Source organism: Canis lupus, chromosome 13 (genome assembly GCF_011100685.1).
Source record: "Canis lupus familiaris isolate Mischka breed German Shepherd chromosome 13, alternate assembly UU_Cfam_GSD_1.0, whole genome shotgun sequence".
NCBI lineage: Eukaryota > Metazoa > Chordata > Mammalia > Carnivora > Canidae > Canis > Canis lupus.
Window position 1 is genome coordinate 4,511,853 of NC_049234.1, and position 19,391 is coordinate 4,531,243.

Below are 19,391 nucleotides of genomic sequence, written 5' to 3' on the forward strand. Positions count from 1 at the left end.
ATTTCTGGTTGCCACATTAATAATGGAAACAGACCAGCTGCTCTTGGTAATCTATTTTAAAACTTGCACAGCTTTTCCTGTGTCCTTCATTCTCCCTTTCCCTCCCCTCCATGCTGCTCTATGGTGCGGTGTTCACCTTTGGTGATGGCTCTTATCTTACAGGTATACTCCATTTCAATGGTTCCCAAAGTGTCAGCTTTTTGAATGCACCAAATTCATCAATAAGCCATCATATTAATCAAATTCCATGAAATACAAACAGTAGTTAGTTCTTAACTTTTAAAACACTAACAACTTCATTTCCAAGAAGTCAACTATATTCAGTTTAGCTCACCAAATCTCTTTCATTCAAGAGTAGAAATAGGAAAGTTGAGAATATCTCAGAAAAGGAGTTAAGTTAGGCATATCTAAGTGAGACTTAATACTTATGCAGTAAAGTAAAATTGTAGCCAGGACTGATGCAAACCTCTGCCCAGAAAGCACTTTAGGCCTGAGGAAACACTTATTTTAAATAATCTTTAACATTTTAGAGGAATATTCAGCTATGCACTAAGGGAACAAGAAAAGATAAAGGTTACTCATTTTAAAAAGCCTATTCAAAGAAAGAGTACAGTAGAAACTTTAAGTTTAGCATCATGATCTTCAAAGTCAAACCGCTTCCATTTATGCTATTAATTATGAAACATTCTTAAGATCTTCAGCCTGACATTTTAGGTTCTTGAGACTCCTAAGTTTCTATGTAGTATTTAACTGGGAACCTTAGGTTATCACTCATGAATCTCCAAGTAAACTGCTGCCAAAAAATCTAGTTTAAAGTCACAACAGTATGTATCTCAATTTACTATAGTTGCAGTCCTTACAGAATAATTTTCCTCTAGCATCAGGATCCTCAGTACTTAACAAAAACATCATACCCATTCCATCCAGTCTCAACCTGCTGAATGCCTACATTCCTAAGGAAAATTTTTTATGGCAGTGTGCCAGGCACTGTTATAAGTACTTTATACATATTAGTTTTCTTAACCCTTAAAACCATTAACAGTATAATCTTCATTTTAGAGGTGAAGACACTGAGACACAGAACAATTTGTTAGCTCCAGAGATGCCAACAAATTGTGTTTAAAAGCTAAAAAAAAAAAAAAAGATCAGTCTCCTCAGCACATCCTTAGAAAAAGGATTCTTTTTTTAGAAACTCAATGTAACTGTCTCTGATAGAGCTTTCTTTATCACATTTCCATAATCAAGTAACTGTTTCTTAAACATATAAATTCCCCTAGTTGTAATAAATAAAGTTTATTTATATATGGTAGAAAAACATCCTATTATGCTTATTCATAGTCTTTTAACTATTTTCTAGATTTTAACCTTGCTGTTCCTTCTGTACCTTTTGTCTAATTCTCAGATTTGAAATTATGTTTTCCTTTTTAAATCTATTTAATCAGCAGTTTACATGAAACAATGTGCACCCATTTTGACAAATGTATACATAAGCATAACCACTGCCATGAAGGTAAGTTCCTTCTGTTCCTTTTGCAGTAAATCCCCAAATCCACTTCAGCCAACCACTGAGCTCTGTCAATACAGATCAGACTTGTAGAGGTAAAATAATTTTAAAGTATAACCCAGGACCAAACTAAAACAGCTGACAAACAGTAACATGAATAAAGATAGTGGAAAGCACACCCTGCTCTAAAGGATGCAATGCTTGTGAAATGGCTGTATTATTATTATTGAAATACAACTCTCAAGTCAAAAGTAACCATAGTATTATTTATGTTAGCTCACCAATTCCTACTTCACTCACAAAAGGACTCTGATGGAAAAAAAAATTCCATTTCTTATATTCGCAGTACTTAAAAAGAATGAAGGGACTAACACACCTAAACCACTAAAACAGATGTAGTACATGTAACATTATTTGATTTCCTTAATCATACAGAGCACTGCAATAAAAACTGTTAAACCAACACTAATAAAACCTATACATAAAAGATAGTTGACATAAGTGAGCTTAGTTTATCTTCTTGGATGGTCCCTGAAGATTTTGATGCTCCCACAATTCCTAGCTCAGAATAGGTGCTCAAACAGGTGGACAAAGGAGTTCACAACTCTTAAAAATGGGGAGTTCTTAAACTTAGGATTGGCTTGTGACAGCAATAAACTCTTCCAAAGTGTTGAAAAAAATGGTCTATCATTCACATCATTCACATTCTTAAAAGGAGCCCAAAAACAGGATACAAAAATGACCCACATATAAATACAAAGCTCAACTCTCAGCTGTCTTAGTTAAAAACTCAAAGTTAGGGATCCCTGGGTGGCGCAGCAGTTTAGCGCCTGCCTTTGGCCCAGGGGCGCGATCCTGGAGACCCGGGATCGAATCCCACGTCGGGCTCTCGGTGCATGGAGCCTGCTTCTCCCTCTGCCTATGTCTCTGCCTCTCTCTCTCTGTGTGTGACTATCATAAATAAACAAAAATAAAAAAAAAAAAAAAAAAAAAACCAAAAAAAAAAACCTCAAAGTTATATCCAGGAAATACTAATATCTCTAAAGAACCTGCAACATATAAAGACCTTCAGGAGATAGCTTTCTACCATATTCTGAGCCAACAAACCCTTTGTTCAAATGAAATGTCACTTGGAAGTCCAAAATTTCCAACTGAAAGGTTGAAATAGGTGGTAATGGGTAGGCTGATTGTGTTTCTTTTCTACCCCAAATATTATACCCCAAACTCACTGAAAGAGTCCTAAAAAGGAGCCATATTTCCAGGAGCCTTTGTCTAATTTCTTAACATGTTAGCAAAAATATTTTAAAGCTCCACTATCTCAAAAAGGTTAATGTTCTACGTTTCTGCCTTAAAGCTCTAAAGAAGTATTTTTCTAGTTTTTCAAGAAGCATTTAAAGTTACTCAGTGATGATACATTAAACCAAAAATCTATGACATATACAATCACATTCTATGGAATCAGAAAGATAAGTCTCTATGTGTTGTGGGTGAGCAGAGTTTATATTGTATACCAGATGTGCCAAGTTAATCCATCTCAATTTAAAATACCACAGGGAAATTCCAGACACCTCTCCATTAAGAATGTACTCAAACTCAGGTAATGCCACACCTACCCCCAACACTCCAATCCTGGATGTAATTTCCAACGGATACTGCACCATCTTTTATGGCTTATTAATCAGAAATGGGACTTATTTACTGCTCCAACACATATATGACCCACTACACACTCTACTCTGGTGCTGCTAGACATTGAATTATTTGCATTAAACTTCAGAAAAATCTACCCTGTGTAAATCTTAGATTTCCAAATGGAGCAAATTCATTTTTTCACAAAAGCTCTGGGGTTTAGTTTTTAATCAACACATGCTAGAAAGTATTCTCTACTTACAAGCCTTTAAGCCATATTCACAACCAAACACATTACCAATATATGGTGAAAGCAAGCTCCACTTTTTCACAGTAATACAATTGCTATAATCATAGTACTACTTTTTAAAGTAATTTCCTCTTGGATATTGTAGCTGGGAATAAAAAAGTGTTTAACATTCCTTATTTACACCTTTATTTTGGTGTTTTTTGGTATTTTTTTTTTTTAAATGAAGAGCTGCCAAAGAAACAAAGGTTCCAAAGAACTGCACACTGCTCCCTGGAGCCTTCCATGAGGCCGCTGAGTCCTCATGTTCAGTGAGGGTAGCTCCAAGAGTAGTGGCTGCAGCAGCTGGGCACTTGCCTTGTTACACACCTGCTACAAAGGCTTCTATAGTTGATTGTACTTCAGAAGAAACTGATACATCTCTCAAATAATCACAAGATAATTCTGGCAGCAACAGCCCACTTGACACCAAGCTGGATGAATATGAGTCTTGGATTTCTGAAGTGAAGACCTCCCTGGAAGTAGAACAGGGAGAGCTGAAAGGTTGAGAGTACTATTTCAGATACATGTAATAAGGAAACCCAACCTTAATATATCAACCACTTTTCTAAAAGGACTTTTACTCATTAAAGAATGAGAACTTCAGATATTTGAATTACACTACTACTGTAAGGAAGCCTAAGAGCACTTCTGGTTTTTAATATATGATTTGAGGACTTAAAACTCAGCTCACAGCTTTAACAATAGACACAATGCTGTCAAAGTCAACTCTGCATTCTACCTCTGACAGAAATGTTACTTACCATATAGAATACCTTTAGAAATAACTGGACAAAAGAACATTAGAAGAGGATTCTCAAGGATGACTTGGCACTATAGATGTGAGGCCTGGAGAAGGTTCGAATCACCAGAAACAGTGCCAGGAAGCTACATACTGGAAATGGTTGGAAGTTCCAATAAATTGTGTGATGACCATAAGACCATATGGATTTTCACCATACCAGACCAAAAGTAAGTGATGGATAATAACACTAATCTACACTGAGTAACTTAGGATAATCAGGACAAAATCTGCTTCAATCAATGGTTAAGTGGAAACCCAGGAATAGCAATAAACACCCTTAAGCTTACTTTTCAGGTGGTGAGGTAAAAAAAAGAAAAAAAAAAAAAAAAAAAAAAAAACAAAAAACCTGATTAACCCTAGAGAAAGAACATTAAAGGTGACCGCTGAAGAATTATTTTAAAAGACAAGAGCAAGAACAAATAGGATATACATAAGGGAGGGGAAAAAAAAACAAAGGAAATGAGCCCAACAGACTAAGTTTGAAGATAAAGGCTGCCCTATGAAATGCCTCAGGATTCTAAAAATAAATCTTAATGAGAAAACAAAATACAGGATTGTAATACCAATATACTTTTACATATGAAACTGACAAGATTAGGCTCCCTTTGTCTTGAGGGCCCCTGGGTGGCTCAGTTAAGCCTCTGCCTTCAACTCAGTCACTAGGGTCCTGGGATGAGGTCCAGCACTGGGAACCCTGCTCAGCAGGGGAGCCTGCTTCTCCCTGTCCCCACAGCTCATGCTATCAGATAAATAAAATCTTCAAAAAAAAAAAATTTGTCTTGACTATTCGATGTGAAGGCTGAATTTTTTCTGAAGGAAGTGTATGTACCTCACACAAGTAAAATAATTAAGTATGAATGGGAAATATATAACCATATTAATTTCAAGCTTTCTAAGCTTTCTTAATGTAGTATAGGGAATAAAGTCTTCAAAGAAATGCACTTAATTACTATTTTGATTCCTTAGGGCAGATCTCACTGTCACCTCTCCAAAAAGAAAGATTATTAATATATAAAACACACATACAATACAATGACTGCAGCAAGTACAAGGTTAAGAAATAGAATACTCATGAAACCCTATACATCTTTCCCAGGTGGCAGTGGTCACATCTCCCCTAGAATAAGCATGTTCATGCTTTTTAATCACTTCCTTGTTTAATTTTATTGTTCCCTATGCCCCTAAAACTTTGGCTTTACTAGTTTTGAACTATAAATAGCATCCTTGTCATTTTTCTACCGTGACTAACATCTTTTGCTCAACATTATAGGCTCCATTCACCTATAGACATGACCGGAGTCCATTAATTTTCATGGCTGTGTAGTATTTTGTGTAGATACACACTTGTCTGAACTGGATCTATGGTTACTTCCCATATTACTTATATTATTTATGACATAACCTCTGTTATTTATGTACCTAAGGGCAGGGCTATTCAGACTAAGGCCTGCAAACTAGCTGATTCGTAAGAACCAAGCAGTCCATGACATTGGGGGAACAAGAGCCTTGTCTGCTGACTGGCGGTTTAAGTAGCACTGATCTATGGCTACGTACTGGGAGAACAGCTAGGTTTTTAGTGAAAAATGGTCCTCCTCTGCTCATTTTTTTTTTTTTTAACTTGTGGAAGCTCCTTATGAGTTTAGGATAGCAAATACCTCATTTTGAGGATTTGGGGGGAATTGTTTTTATTACAGTGTCCATGTTGAACATACTAAGATACTCCCCTTCCTACTTTGGTCATGCCAAATAGAACATGGTTGACCATGTTGAACCTAGATAAAAAGATACTATGCTTATTTAGGAACTCTTTATAAACTGGGCATCAGAGGATTCTTGCAGCAAAAAGCAAGCAATAGATGAAAAGTCCTATATTCAACATAAATCTAACACTGTCTCTATAAGCACATAAAATCATAGTACAGAATCATACCATAGGAGTATGGTAAAGAATTAACTAAAATTGAAAAACAAAACAAAAAACAAAAAACAAACAAAAAAAACACTAAAATATAAAACTGAAAAGCCCTACAAATTAAGGAAGTTTTTTATTAAATATTAAGAAGAAAAAAAAATATTAAGAAGATACGTGTAATTCTTAGGATTCCTATTAACTGGTGGCTTAAGATTGTAACAGCTAATACTACTCATGTTCACAATTAACAATACCTTAGAGCAATGCTGTCCAATAGAACTTCCGGTGGTAACTGAAATTTTGTCACTGCTCAAAACAATAGCCATTAGCCATATATAGCTTGCCAGCACTCACAATGTGGCTCACACAACTAAGAATTGAATTTTAAATTCTATTGCATTTTAACTTTTAAAATATAAATAGCCAGGCTGGCTAGTGGCTACTTTACTGAACACAGCAGTGCCAGAGGATGCTATTTTCATAAGAATTTTTTTTTTTTTTTTAATTCACGAGAGACACAGAGGGAGAGAGATAGGCAGAGACACAGGCAGAGGGAGAAGTAGGCTCCATGCAGGGAGCCCAACGTGGGACTCGATCCCAGGTCTCCAGGATCACACCCCGGGCTGCAGGCGGCGCTAAACCGCTGCGCCACTGGGGCTGCCCTAGTAAGAAATTTTAAACTTCTAAGGATCAAGTCCACACACATCACAAATTAAAATTTCAATTAAAATTTTAATTTGTGATGTGTGCATCCAAGTAACTTTGTTCAAGGTAACAAAGATCAATTCACAAGTTTACAAAGCTAGACTATAGGAGCACAAAAAGTAACAAACCATAGCAAGTTCAGAAGAGAGATTTAAAATGTGTGCTTATATAAGATAATGAAGAAAAGGCAAAAAGTTCAGAAAGGATCATTTGAAAATAATTTATTATCTTGGGTACTTCTGGCAATCAGTTAGTTATAAGGCATTTGAGACCTCAGGGTGGCTGAGTATGGCCCAGGCAGGCTGAACACTATCACTCTAATCCTTTTATGCTGAAGAAGTATTTTCTAATTGTGCCATAACGTTCTTCACATTATTCACTGGAATAGAGAAAGGATGGCTAAATCTCTGCTTCAGTTAGCTTGTGACAAATTGCTTAACTGTGCAAGGATGGTCCTGGAATGGAGGTGAAGGACAAAAAAAATATCGGTTTCCTAAGCCTTATCAATGTGAGAGCACCTCACATAGGCTTCTCTGAACACTGGCCCGCCTAGAACAGCCTTCTGTTTATCTAGATTTCATATTTTACAAGGTACAAATACCTTATTCACTCCTAACTTAAGTGTCTCAAAATTTTGGGGAAGGGGTGGGAGGAGTCTGAAGTAAGACCACACAAAGGAGTGTAATGGAACACAAAAATTGGTAGTCACTATTAACCCCCCTGGATCACTGTTTTTTATAATAAATGTAAGAACCATTTTATTCCCTTTAAAAATTGGTCTACAATGCTTTCCAATCTTTTTGGCCCTCCCAGCAAAGACTCTGAATTTACCCAAAGAAAAAAAGGCATGTTCCCCAAACACTGTTTTATCTATTAAGGTATTTTCACATTGTGCTTGTACAGAATACTTTTCTACTAATTTACATGAGCAGTGAAGAGTCATCAAATACTATTTCATGTATACCAGGGGATACATGTACTTTAAAAACAGTGTTTTTCAAGGATAGCAGTTTTAGCTTTCTTGTCAAAGAACACCACCAACCATTAATGAATATTCTCCTGAATTTGCTTGCATCACAGAATCTATAAATTATCCAAACTAAAATTTCTTTTCTCCATGGTAAATCAAAAATCTGATTTTACTATTGACAACAGCAAAACATGAGAAAACAATACTAGTAAATTCATACAGAACATTATCTCCTAGTTAAAATAATTCATTTCAGTTTAGGGCAGGTCCTATTAAGGCATATGTAAATATTACCAATCAGGAGACAACATGAATATTTAAAATGCTGATGATTCTTACTAAGTTCCTACCTGAACATAGTCAACTAATGACAACCACAGAAAATATTTTAGACAAATATTAAGAGTCCATTTAAACCATTCTATTAATTGAAGCCTATTTCTAGATTTAGATACAACTTATTAAAAAGTATGATAATGATTAATTCAATAGGACTCCATCACCAGATCTGTTAATAAAAGTAGTTGGTTAGAAGAGAATTTAGTTTTCTGGAAAGGCCTATTTAAAAATTTTTCCATTAGGCTAATTTTATTAATTATAAAACAAGAGTGACAGCTAAAATAATTTGAGAACCTAGCCCAATGGAAAAAAACATACCAGCATAAAGCCCTAAGGAACCCTTTAAAAGACTTTCAAAAGCTTTGCCACAATGAGAGGATCTTCATTAATCTTAGAAACTACTAGTGTTGAAACATTTGTCAAATATCTTTATAGTGCTCACCTATTGCATCATACACATATTCCAAAGAAAAACTATTATGTAAGCAACCACCCAAGTTTCCAAATATTTAATAAACTATCTCAAGATTCAGATGGTTACCTGACTTAAAAACCTAACTCTGAAGGGAAATCTTAGAGCTTAGACCATTTGCACAGAACTATATGCTCTGCAATGCTACATACCAAGTATTTTCCACAAAGGCCAGTGTGTTAAAGCCCTTTTAATGACTTCTGGTTTTCCAAAACAGTATTGTTGCTCCACAGGATTTTAATGTCCACCATAACAAACTCCTATTGATATCTAAGGACATTTCTGGAAAGCAGAACTTTCTCTTGCCATTTTTACTAATTCTAGCCAAGAACCTTTGGAGTCAGAGATCTTTTCCAAATTCAAAATTTCTCAGATTTTAGAATGGTACTATAGTACATATACTTCATATTATACAGCATTCTCTAGGAGGCCAGCACCCCGTAATCACAATATTTCTGCAACAAAATTTAAAAATATTGGCACTTAATGGGATAAGATAAAAATAGCAACATCTCAAGGTTTTGTTTCCAAATCAGTTTAGGTTGCTTCAAGAAAGCTATAAAAATCTTAAGTAATTCTTGGACTTCAGAATTCTATGCATAAGGGACTCTGGGCCTGTAGCTTTATAGCAAAGTTCCAAGTGCTATTGTTTTGTTCAACATAATATACATCATATCTAGACATAATAAGTCAGTTACTTCGGTTGCCAGAACCTTGCAGAGTAATAAGTATCTTTAATATATTCTATCTGTGCTCATCCACTCCTGAAAGAGGAGTAAACTATGGACTTTCCCAGTACTACAGTATATTAAATAAAAACTACTTTCCCAGATTTGCCAGACTCATTTATTAAGCTATCAGTTCACTGATACAAGTTTAAGAGGAAACACCACTAGAAATATTATTCAACTAAAAAAAAGTCCATCTTTTAATATGATCTTCCTTAAATCATGAAGCCTGTTCTTGAATTTCCATTTCAGAATCTATTTGTGACTGTGATGTCAACTAGACCCCACCCCAGAAAAGTTAAATCTCCAAGTCAATGAGGGGAGAATATTAGATATATTGGAAATAGAACTGATTACTAACAAAAATTAAGAAATCCCAGACTTGGTACTGAGATGGCAGCAACAGTGCTACTCTACTATGCATACAAGCCACCTGGTTAAAGTGCAGCTTGAGTCAGGTTTGGGTGGGGCTAAGATTCTACATTTCTATTACAGATGATGCTAATCCCCAAAACCACACTACATTAATAAGTGGTGCTTAATACACTCAAAAATGAGAATCATTGTTATCAGCTTAGGGCTAAAGGAACTGTTCTAGTTTTAGCTATGATTTTAAAAATAAGCAGTATGCTCAAACTCACACAGCTAGGAGAAAACCAGTATGAGAAATCTGCTAGTCAGGTTTCTAAGTCAGTAGAACTTGCAAGAAATCCTATTATTTAAACCGTTTTCCTCCCCTCTCTTTAGCCTTGCAAATGTGTTGAAAGGTCTGCTTTAACATACTTTAATTAGATAGAGCAAACATTTTTTTTTTTGATAGAATCTATTTAACAACATCAGACTATATTTAACACTATATCGATACTCTAAACTTTTCTGAAAATTTCAATTGTTATCTCCTCCAAGTCTCTGGACACTTAGAAACATCCAAACCTCAAAACCCAAGTTTCAATAGCAAGAAACGTATAATAAATTTAAAAAATAATAATAATAAACTATGTAAATCTAGCAGCACAAATTCAAAGAACAGTTTACTGTTGAATTGTATGTTGCAGTTTTAGGTATGAAATTCATCCAAGAAAGTGGCATGCTGGAAGACATACATATATCATCTCTCAGTAAGTCCTCTAAAAGCAACCAATTTTTCTCCACCAGCTGAGTACTATATAAACCCATTTTATGAAACAATTATCAACTCTAGTAATCCATTATACCAGGCAAGACGCTCAAACTAGAAAAACAAGAAGATTCATCTCTTATATCCCATATTGTGGGGTACAGTTTCAGTTAGTGGAATGAAAAACAGAATCTTTTGCAATATTTAAATGCCTACACCTTAAGTTAAAAACAAACAAAATACAAAATCTTTCCAACTTATATTAAAACCTGGGCTAGGGGATCCCTGGGTGGCTCAGCGGTTTAGTGCCTGCCTTTGGCCCAGGGCCTGATCCTGGAGTCCCAGGATCGAGTCCTACATCAGGCTCCTCGCATGGAGCCTGCTTCTCCCTCTGCCTGTGCCTCTGGTACTCTCTCTCTCTCTCTCTCTCTGTGTCTACCATGAATAAATAAATAAAATCTTAAAAAATAATAAAAAAATAAAACCTGGGCTAGTTAAGACTTCCTAAAGCTTGGCTTGTAGTATGTACCTAAGTATAGTAATACTTGTTATGTACCCAAAATAAATTAAGTGATCCAATCATTGGTAAACAATGCATACAAAGCTGAATCAGTATACCCATAACTGTCAAACCTTTATGTTAGAACTATAAAAAGCACTATAAAAGTCACTTCACTTTAAGAGATAAGAGATAAGTACAGTTTCAAGTTTTGAAAAAAACTGAGCAACAAAGAACTCTCCTTTACTTCAATTTTACAAGAGCCCCAGCATAGACATGAAAATACTTACATGGACAAGTTAGGAGATGGAACCCCCCTATCATCAGCTAGGTTCCCAAGGTGGCTCAGCGTTGAAGTCGAACTGCTCTCTATACAGCACTTCTCCTAGGCCCTCTGGGTAGTTGTATACTTGGTCAGAAAGTTCGCCCTAAAGAAAGGAATGAAAATAGTAGTAAATAGTCCTAAATTAAGAAAATTAGCTTGTTCTTCGAGCAGATTAAATTGACTTAAAGATTAACTGTGGGAATAAGTTTTAGTTTTAAAAGAGTGTTTCATCAGTCACATTATACAAACGATGTTTTCAAAAGGTTTACCATAATACCAAGTACTTTTTTTCTGTAGTAAAAATTTCCAAGCTGCTATAAGTACAAAATTCAGAGCTTGATGTCATGATCATCTTTCCAAGTCACTTTATCTACCTAACAGTTTCCAGCCTTCATCTAATTTCATTTTCACTTTTATTCATCTTCTAAAACCCAAATTTCTCAGTGCCCTAAAACTGAAAAACTTCCAAGTACCCTCATCAACCTGATGTATAATGTTCTGGCATGATCTGTAATCTGGAACTACCCAGAACATTTCTTTTACTCTCCAAATTTCAAGTCCTCTTTACTTAAAATGTAGAATCTTACTACATACCAAAAAGATCTTAGCTGATATGCCACTTATGTGAAATAATGCTTGATAATTGCCTTACACAGCAGGCAAGTATTTAAGGGTTGTATCTCTCCTCCACATACCTTAACCTATCTAGACTTTCGTCTACAATCACTAGAACTATGAATGTGAAGTGAACTATGAATGTGAACTATGAATGCTTAGCATGTTACAAAACGCTAAATTTGAGCCATGGTTATTACTGATTATGGTTTGCTTGGATGGATTTCTCACCTTCAAACAAAACTGCTACATCTATACTTCTAATCATAATTAGGTGGTTGCACTTTAAACTAATATAACCTGACAGGACTTCCTAGAAAAGGTGATAAGGAAGCCAGAAAAAGGATTAAACTAGAAAGTATAGAGTTAAGAATCAGAAAAATTTCAAATGTACCCCAGACATATGTAAAGCATCTCAAAAAAATAAAAATTTTAAAAAAATAAAGCATCTCTCACCACCAGGATAGACGCATCCTTGTGGTTCTTCAACCTACTAGGAGAATATGCTCACACTCTTGGATGAGTCAAGAACCCATACAGACATATAACTGTGATTATAATCTTACTATTAAATTTCAAATAATATACTCCAAAACAAAGATTTTGATTCTTCCCACACCAAGATAATTTTTAAAATAAATTAAAAGCTGACTCATGCTGAAGACAGAGTTTATTCTCAATTATCCTGTCTTAGGATAATTACTCTGGGTGAAAAGACTCATCTCACCCCTACCAGGTATCCACACAGCTATTTTGCTTAATGTAACCCAAGAGCAGTGGCGTAAAATGTTAAAGATATTAAACTTCGGACATTCAAAAATGTTCTTCAGCATGATCTCTAAAACATTTCCATCTAACAAAAAGATACTAATAGGAAATGAAGGCCCTAAAATATGAAAGGCACATTTTAGTAAAATATGAAAGGCACATAGGCTAAGAGGGCCAGTTACATACAGGATATTTGTACAGTCAAAATAAACCGTAAGGAAGTTAAATGAAAATGTGTAGAAAAAGAGGTATAGGAAAAGATAATTATTCTTATTTAGAATGGTATGTGTAATCAGTTGCAATCAAGTTCTTTAACTGAAGAGACTGTCTCGTTACATCTATGTGAATAAGCATGGGAAGAACTAGTCTTGACTGAAAGCAGTAGGTCTCTACCACACACACACAAAAAAACATTATTTTAGCCTAGTATCCTCAAATTATCAGCATTTCCCTGAATAACAAATATTGTCTTTACCAATGACTTTTTAAGAAGTTGCTACGTGGCATTCTTTCCCCAAACCCCAAACTAAAGTCTAATTATGAGAAAAAAAAAATCAGACAGCCAAATTGAAGGACCTTCTACTGGATATCAGGCCAATACTACTTCTCTAGGCTGTCAAGGACATGACAAACAAGGTTAAGAAACTGTCAGAAAGAATTGGGGAAAGCATGACAACTAAATGTAATGTGGTACCTTGGATTATCCTGGAACAGAAAAAGGACATTAAAAACTGATGAAATTCAAGTAAAGTCTGCAGTTTAGTTCACAGTAATGCATCAAAGTCAGTTTCTTAGTTTTGACAAATGTACCACAGTAAAATGCTAATAATAAGAACTGAATGAGAAGTATGCACCTCCGTACTACCTTTGCAACTTTTCTGTAAATCCAAAATTTCAGAATAATTTATTTTATAAAATTAGGCAAAGTATTCACATAATGGACTACCACTGAGGAATAAAAGTAACAACCTACTGATCTACGTATCAGGGTTAAGTATCAAAAAATGTGCTGAATTAAAGCCTTTTACATAAAATAATGCTAACAATATAATTCCATTTACATGCAAGTTTTAGAATAGACAGATCTATGGTTTAAAAAAAAAAATCAGAATCCTGGCTGCCTCGGGAAGAGTAGGGCGGGGGGGATAGCATTTGAAGGGGTAAAAGAGAAGTTTCTGGCAATGCTCTACATCTTGATAGATTTGGATTACACTACTCTTATTTTTTGTTAGAACCTACAAAATGATAGATTAAAGATCTGCGCATTGTATCCAAAGGTTTTTCTTTTTAAGAATAAACAGTATTAAACTACAGCACATACTTATGAACTGAAGATTGGTAAAGTGTTCTGGTGTCTCCAACTTTGAATGAAATACACGGAAAAATGAGATGGATTGATGGATAGCAGGATGGCAAATAAAGCAAAATGTTGCTAAATGAATCTAGGAGAGGGTACAATTCTTTTGCCTTCTATGTTTGAAAATGTGTAAGTTAAATAAATCTGACAAGAGAGGAGGCACCGATTACGTGATCACTGCACCTACTGTAACTCATTTAATTAGGAGCCAATCTTTCCTACTAAATGTAAACTCCTCAGGGCTTCTTTGTCTTCATGACCATGATCTGCATTCTCACATTTGTAAAAAAATAATAATAAAGATCAGGGCCTTGCCTGACAATCATTAGCCATATTTCTGCCAGGTTCGTCCCATCGATTCTTCCCCCCACACAGCACTTCTCTCCTTTTAAGAGTCGTCAGGTTCCCACCCAAGCTGGGGGCTAAAGGTCGAAAAACTACGGGATAGAAAACATCTTAAAAGACCCAAGATGCCACCACAAAATCCAGTTAAATCTGAACATCATAGGGCTATAAACTGTGTCCCCGACTTCAGGTTTCTGACCCAGCAGTTTAGCCCAAGACACATACACGCTCAAATATTTTGGGCAAGAGTTAAAACACGTCACCATCATTCCTGTTGGCAGTCAAAATAGCACTTGATAAGCCACCCAAGCCTACCGTTCTCCCTCTCACTGCCCAGGAATCGTGGCGCGGACGGGAAAACGAAGCCATGGTGACTAATCCTCAGGCTCCAGGAGGTGACTGGGGTGAGTGAAGGCGACTTGGCCCAATCAGGAGCGCCGCAGGGGGCGGAGTAGCAGCCCCGAGGCTTCCAGAAGGGGCCAAAGGCCTCTCCCTCGCTACCTGACACCGGGGCTTCCCTGCCTCCGGGCCTCGAGTGGCGTCAACTTTCCTCCACCAGAGGGGGGCCGCACTCCCCGCACCCCAAGAACCAGTCCTCCTTCGGCAGCTGTCACAGGAGGCCGCCGCCGGGCCCGCCCCGCTCCATTCATAGGGCCCCAGCCGTTGCAACCCTTCGCGCCGCCCGCGGGGTTACCGGAGGCGACGGGGCTCCGGGCGGGGGCTGCGGGAGCAAGGCCCCTCAAGGCTGCGGCCCGGCCCCCCTCCCCGGAAACAGCAATGCACCACGGGAGAGGGGTGGGGGCCGCACGCCGCCGGGAGACTGCGCCGACCCCCGGCGGAGACCCCCACGAGCGCCCCCACACGCACACGCCCCCTCACCTTCACCGCGGCGGCGGCGGCGGCGGCGGCGGCGGCGGCGGCGGCTCCCGCTCCGCCGAGCGCCCGGCGGCCGCCGGAGGGCCCCGAAGCGCGCCCGCCACCCCAGCCCGCCGCGCCGGCACCGACCGCCGCCACACACACCGCCGTCCGCCATGTTCGCGGCAGCCGGCCGCGGGGCACTGCGGGCCGCCGGTCGGGCGGAGGGGCCCAGCCGGCAGGCACCCGGCAGCTCCCCGAGGCTGGCCCCGCGCCCCCGCGCCCCTCGGGTCGGTACTCACGTGAGATAACGGCCCAAAGAGTCGGGTAAAGCGTCTTCTCTTTTTCGGCGGAATTTTTAAAGAGGGATGTGGTTACCTTGAGCAGAAATACCCAAGGCGGCCTGGGCCATAGGCTGCGGGGACGACGTGGGGGGAAAAGCGCGGCACCGACACCAGCTGTGCAGCAGTGGCGGCGGCGGCCGAAGGGAGAAATAGAACAACAACGCGGGTAGAAGAAGAATGGCGAGGGCTGGGTGGGGAGAGGATTCGGCCTCGTCACGCTGCAGAGCCGAAGACCGAGAAAGGATGAAAAGAGGCAGAGGTGGGAAAAAAAGGAAACACCGCAGCCGAGCGAAAAGCCAGAGAGTGTGGGAAGGCGGCGCCGGAGACGCCAGTATTTATGGTAAGGGGGCGGGGCCTGATGACGTCACAGCCGGCCGGGCTGCCGCGCGAGCGGGGCGGAGCAGGGCTGCGGCCCGGGTCGAGGGGAGGGAGCGGAAGAGAAAGGCGTGAGGCGCGGGCAGCGGGGTGGGGGGCGAAAGGGGGCGGTGCGGGCTACCCTGCGTGCAGGTGCCCAACGCCTGTGGCTTCCCGCCCTCCCGAGGGCCGTCGCTCCTCACCCGGCGGAGCCCCGTGCGCTCGGACGGGGGCGGGCGAGGGGAAAGGGACGCGCCGGGGCCGGGGCCGGGGCGCAGCGTCGCCCGCGCCTGCAAGCCCCGGGCGCCCACGCTCCCGCCTGCGGCTGGCCCCGGCGCGGTGGGAGTTGGGCTCGGCGCCCCGGCGGCCACGACTTCCAGAGTCGTGCTGAGCCGGGGGCAGCGGCTCGCGTGCACCGCCTGGGGAGGCTCTAAGGGAGGCCTGCAGGGCCTTCGCCGGAGCTCCGCCCCTCGAGAGCGCGACGCTTTGGGAGGGTTCCACCGGCTGTGCCCGGGGACTGCCCTCCCAGGGTGAGTTAGCGCACTCCTCCGTGGAAGCCAGTTCCTAAATGGCCGGGATGGATGGGCCCAGCGCTGGTGAGGTTACCGAGAGCCTCCTGACCGCGTGAAAATGTCCCCAGTGCGCGTATGTTACAACATGGTGCAGTAGGATTTTTTTTTTTTTAAAGGAGTGTGGCCTCTATGTCATTATTTAAAGGGTTGGTGCAATTACACCCAGCCCTTGTTAATGAAGGGTCAGTGTTGGTGAGAGGATTACTGATGTTACAAACGCACGATACTTTAATCCTCCACTTCATAACAAACTTTTTAAACTGGGGAACCTAATATGACCTACATAGCTTTTAATTTATTCTCATCTTTTAAAAATGTCTTCATATTAGTGATCAGAAACTTTTGAGTCCTCTCATGCTAACTCCTTGTGAATCAAGAGTCAATGACATAAATGAAATGTATATTTATACATCCCTCCCAAGTTAAAATCTATGAGATTAAGACCCTGACCTTTTTCTTCGTTCGTTTTTCCCCACCTTCAATTTACTTTGTGAGCAGCACTGTGTCTGATTAATAAATCATAAATTAGAAAAGAAGAGTAATAGCCTTCCTAGATGGAAAGATAGAAAAGCTGAAATGTAGGCTTTTGGAGGAAAGTATTAGGTAAAAATTGGGAGCTGTGGATGCTCCCTAATTTTGTTTTTCTATATTTCACTCTGCTATATCTTGACTTTTCTTTCATTCCTTAAAAATTCTTTTTGATTCAGAACATTTAGAAACACAGCACTTTACTAAACCCCCTGGTGGAAGGAGGTGGCTAGAGATGAATACACTACTTGAAATCTTGCTTACAATCTAGCAGGAGAAATAAGACAACTACACAAAATAAATTTTTTTACAGAGAAGTGATATGCAATGTGGAACCTAGTGGAGAGAGGAAATCATTGCAGCTGAGAGAAAGGCTGCTACGGAAAGGTAGTGATAAATTTTGAGAGCAGATGTTCCAAACATTGGGAAAAAGTGATTTTGAGAGCAGATATTCTAGGTAAGGAAACAAGTGAGAGAAGGCACAGAAATGAGCCAGTTTAGAGAATTGTGAGTGGGCTTTCTGGCTCCAGTGTAGGGGCCTGGTTGCTAATGAGATAGAAAAGGTAGGTTACAGTGAGATCGAGAAATGATCAGAGCTTGGACTTTATTCTGGAACCATTTAAGCAGGAACACGATATACTCAGATGTTTTCAAAAGATTATTCTGGTATCAGTGGGATTAAAAATAGGTAGAAAGTTTGGAAGACACAGTGTGGGGACTCTTTAAAAAGTTAAGAATGCTAAGGGGATCCGAATGGATGGGAGAGAAAAGGCATAGAAAGCTAGAAGGTAATCTTTGAATGTCAAGAGAGATAAGAAGGTGTCAAATGATTTGGGTATATTAAGCTAATTAACAGGGAGGATTCTGGAATTATGAACATAGGTAGAAATAGAAGAACCCAGTTTGGAGGAAAGAATATGAGACTGCTTTGAGCATAGTTGAAGTTGTTATTGTAATATCCATGTAAAGATGGTCCAAAGGCCCCTGGAAATAGGGAGATCTGGAGCCCTTTGGGCTATGAATTTGGGAGCCTTTCTTATAGACATGATGATTAAGAAAATGTTGAGGTCTACAGGAAAAGGGATGTAAGTACAGGAACCTGAGAAATGCCAGAGAGAAGAGAGGCTGGCAGAGAAAACCAAGAGGACCAGCCAGAGAAGTGGAAGGAGAATCACCATAGTACAATGTCAAGCCATGTAAGAAGGATGGTGTTCCAAGATAGAAAAAGTGATTAAGATGTCTTATCACTCAAACAGGATGGGAAGAGGGTTCTGATTCTGGCAAGTGACAAATCATGGGTAAACTCTGATCTCCTGTTAAGTTTGGATTTTTATCCCTAAAAAGTTTCAATCATGGGAGTGGTTTGAATTTCAGAAAAAGACGACTGTGAAGATAGGAAGAAGGAGGGCTACAAGCAGAGAGAACACTTGGAAAGCTATTGTAATGATCCATCAAGAATGATAAGGGCCTGAAAAGAAGTTATCTGTGACTTTTAACTGAGTAATTTCAGTGGAGTGGGAGGCACAGAAGTTAAATTTGAGTGAGGAGTAGCTGAGGTGAAGTCATTGGATGTTGACCACTCTTTCAAGTGGAAGGTACTGGGATCCCTGGGTGGCGCAGCGGTTTAGCGCCTGCCTTTGGCCCAGAGCGTGATCCTGGAGACCCGGGATCGAATCCCATGTCGGGCTCCTGGTGCATGGAGCCTGCTTCTCCCTCTGCCTGTGTCTCTGCCTCTCTCTCTCTCTCTCTCTGTGACTATCATAAATAAAAATAAAAAAAAAAAAATCAAGTGGAAGGTACTGGACCTGAGCCTAATTCAACATCATTTATACTATGAAGCAATTCAACAATCTATTATTCAAACGACACGCCCTCATGATTAGTGTTTGTGTATTCAAAATTAAAGAATAATGCAGCTAGCACTATTGTATTTATTGTAGTTGAGGAAAACAATAGAACCTTAAAAATTGTACTGCAGTGGACTAGCCAACATAGTATATAACTTTAACAGAACGATAGCTTCCCTAATGAGAACAGCATATTTAATTGTGTTTGGGGTTTGAGGTTTTGGTTTTTTTGCCAAGTTAGGTTACTCATATATAAAAACACAGGTAGTGCCAGGGAAACTATTATTATTAAACAGAAAGCTCTAAGATAAAGTGATACAGTACCATTCACACTTAGGTCATCCTGGTCCATTGATTCAAACTTACTTGCTTTTGTGCCAATAGTTATAAAAGTTGGAATGAATTAGATTGATGATAAAAACAAGTCACTCAAAAACAATAGGTACACCTAAAAACAGCCTATAATAAAAATATCTTGTTATCACATATATAAATATGACAAATGTAGAGCCCAA

At 39.3% G+C, this 19,391-nt stretch overlaps 1 protein-coding gene across 1 annotated transcript in view; it reads right to left on the bottom strand.

Moving 5' to 3' along the window:
• The window catches only part of AZIN1 (antizyme inhibitor 1), a 31,986-nt gene extending 16,114 nt beyond the window's left edge, over positions 1–15,872 (bottom strand). Inside the window, 2 exon segments of the mRNA NM_001291425.1 lie at positions 11,257–11,394; positions 15,534–15,872. The gene's annotated coding sequence lies outside the window, so the exon portion shown is untranslated.
• Between the last annotated feature and the right edge of the window lie 3,519 nt (positions 15,873–19,391).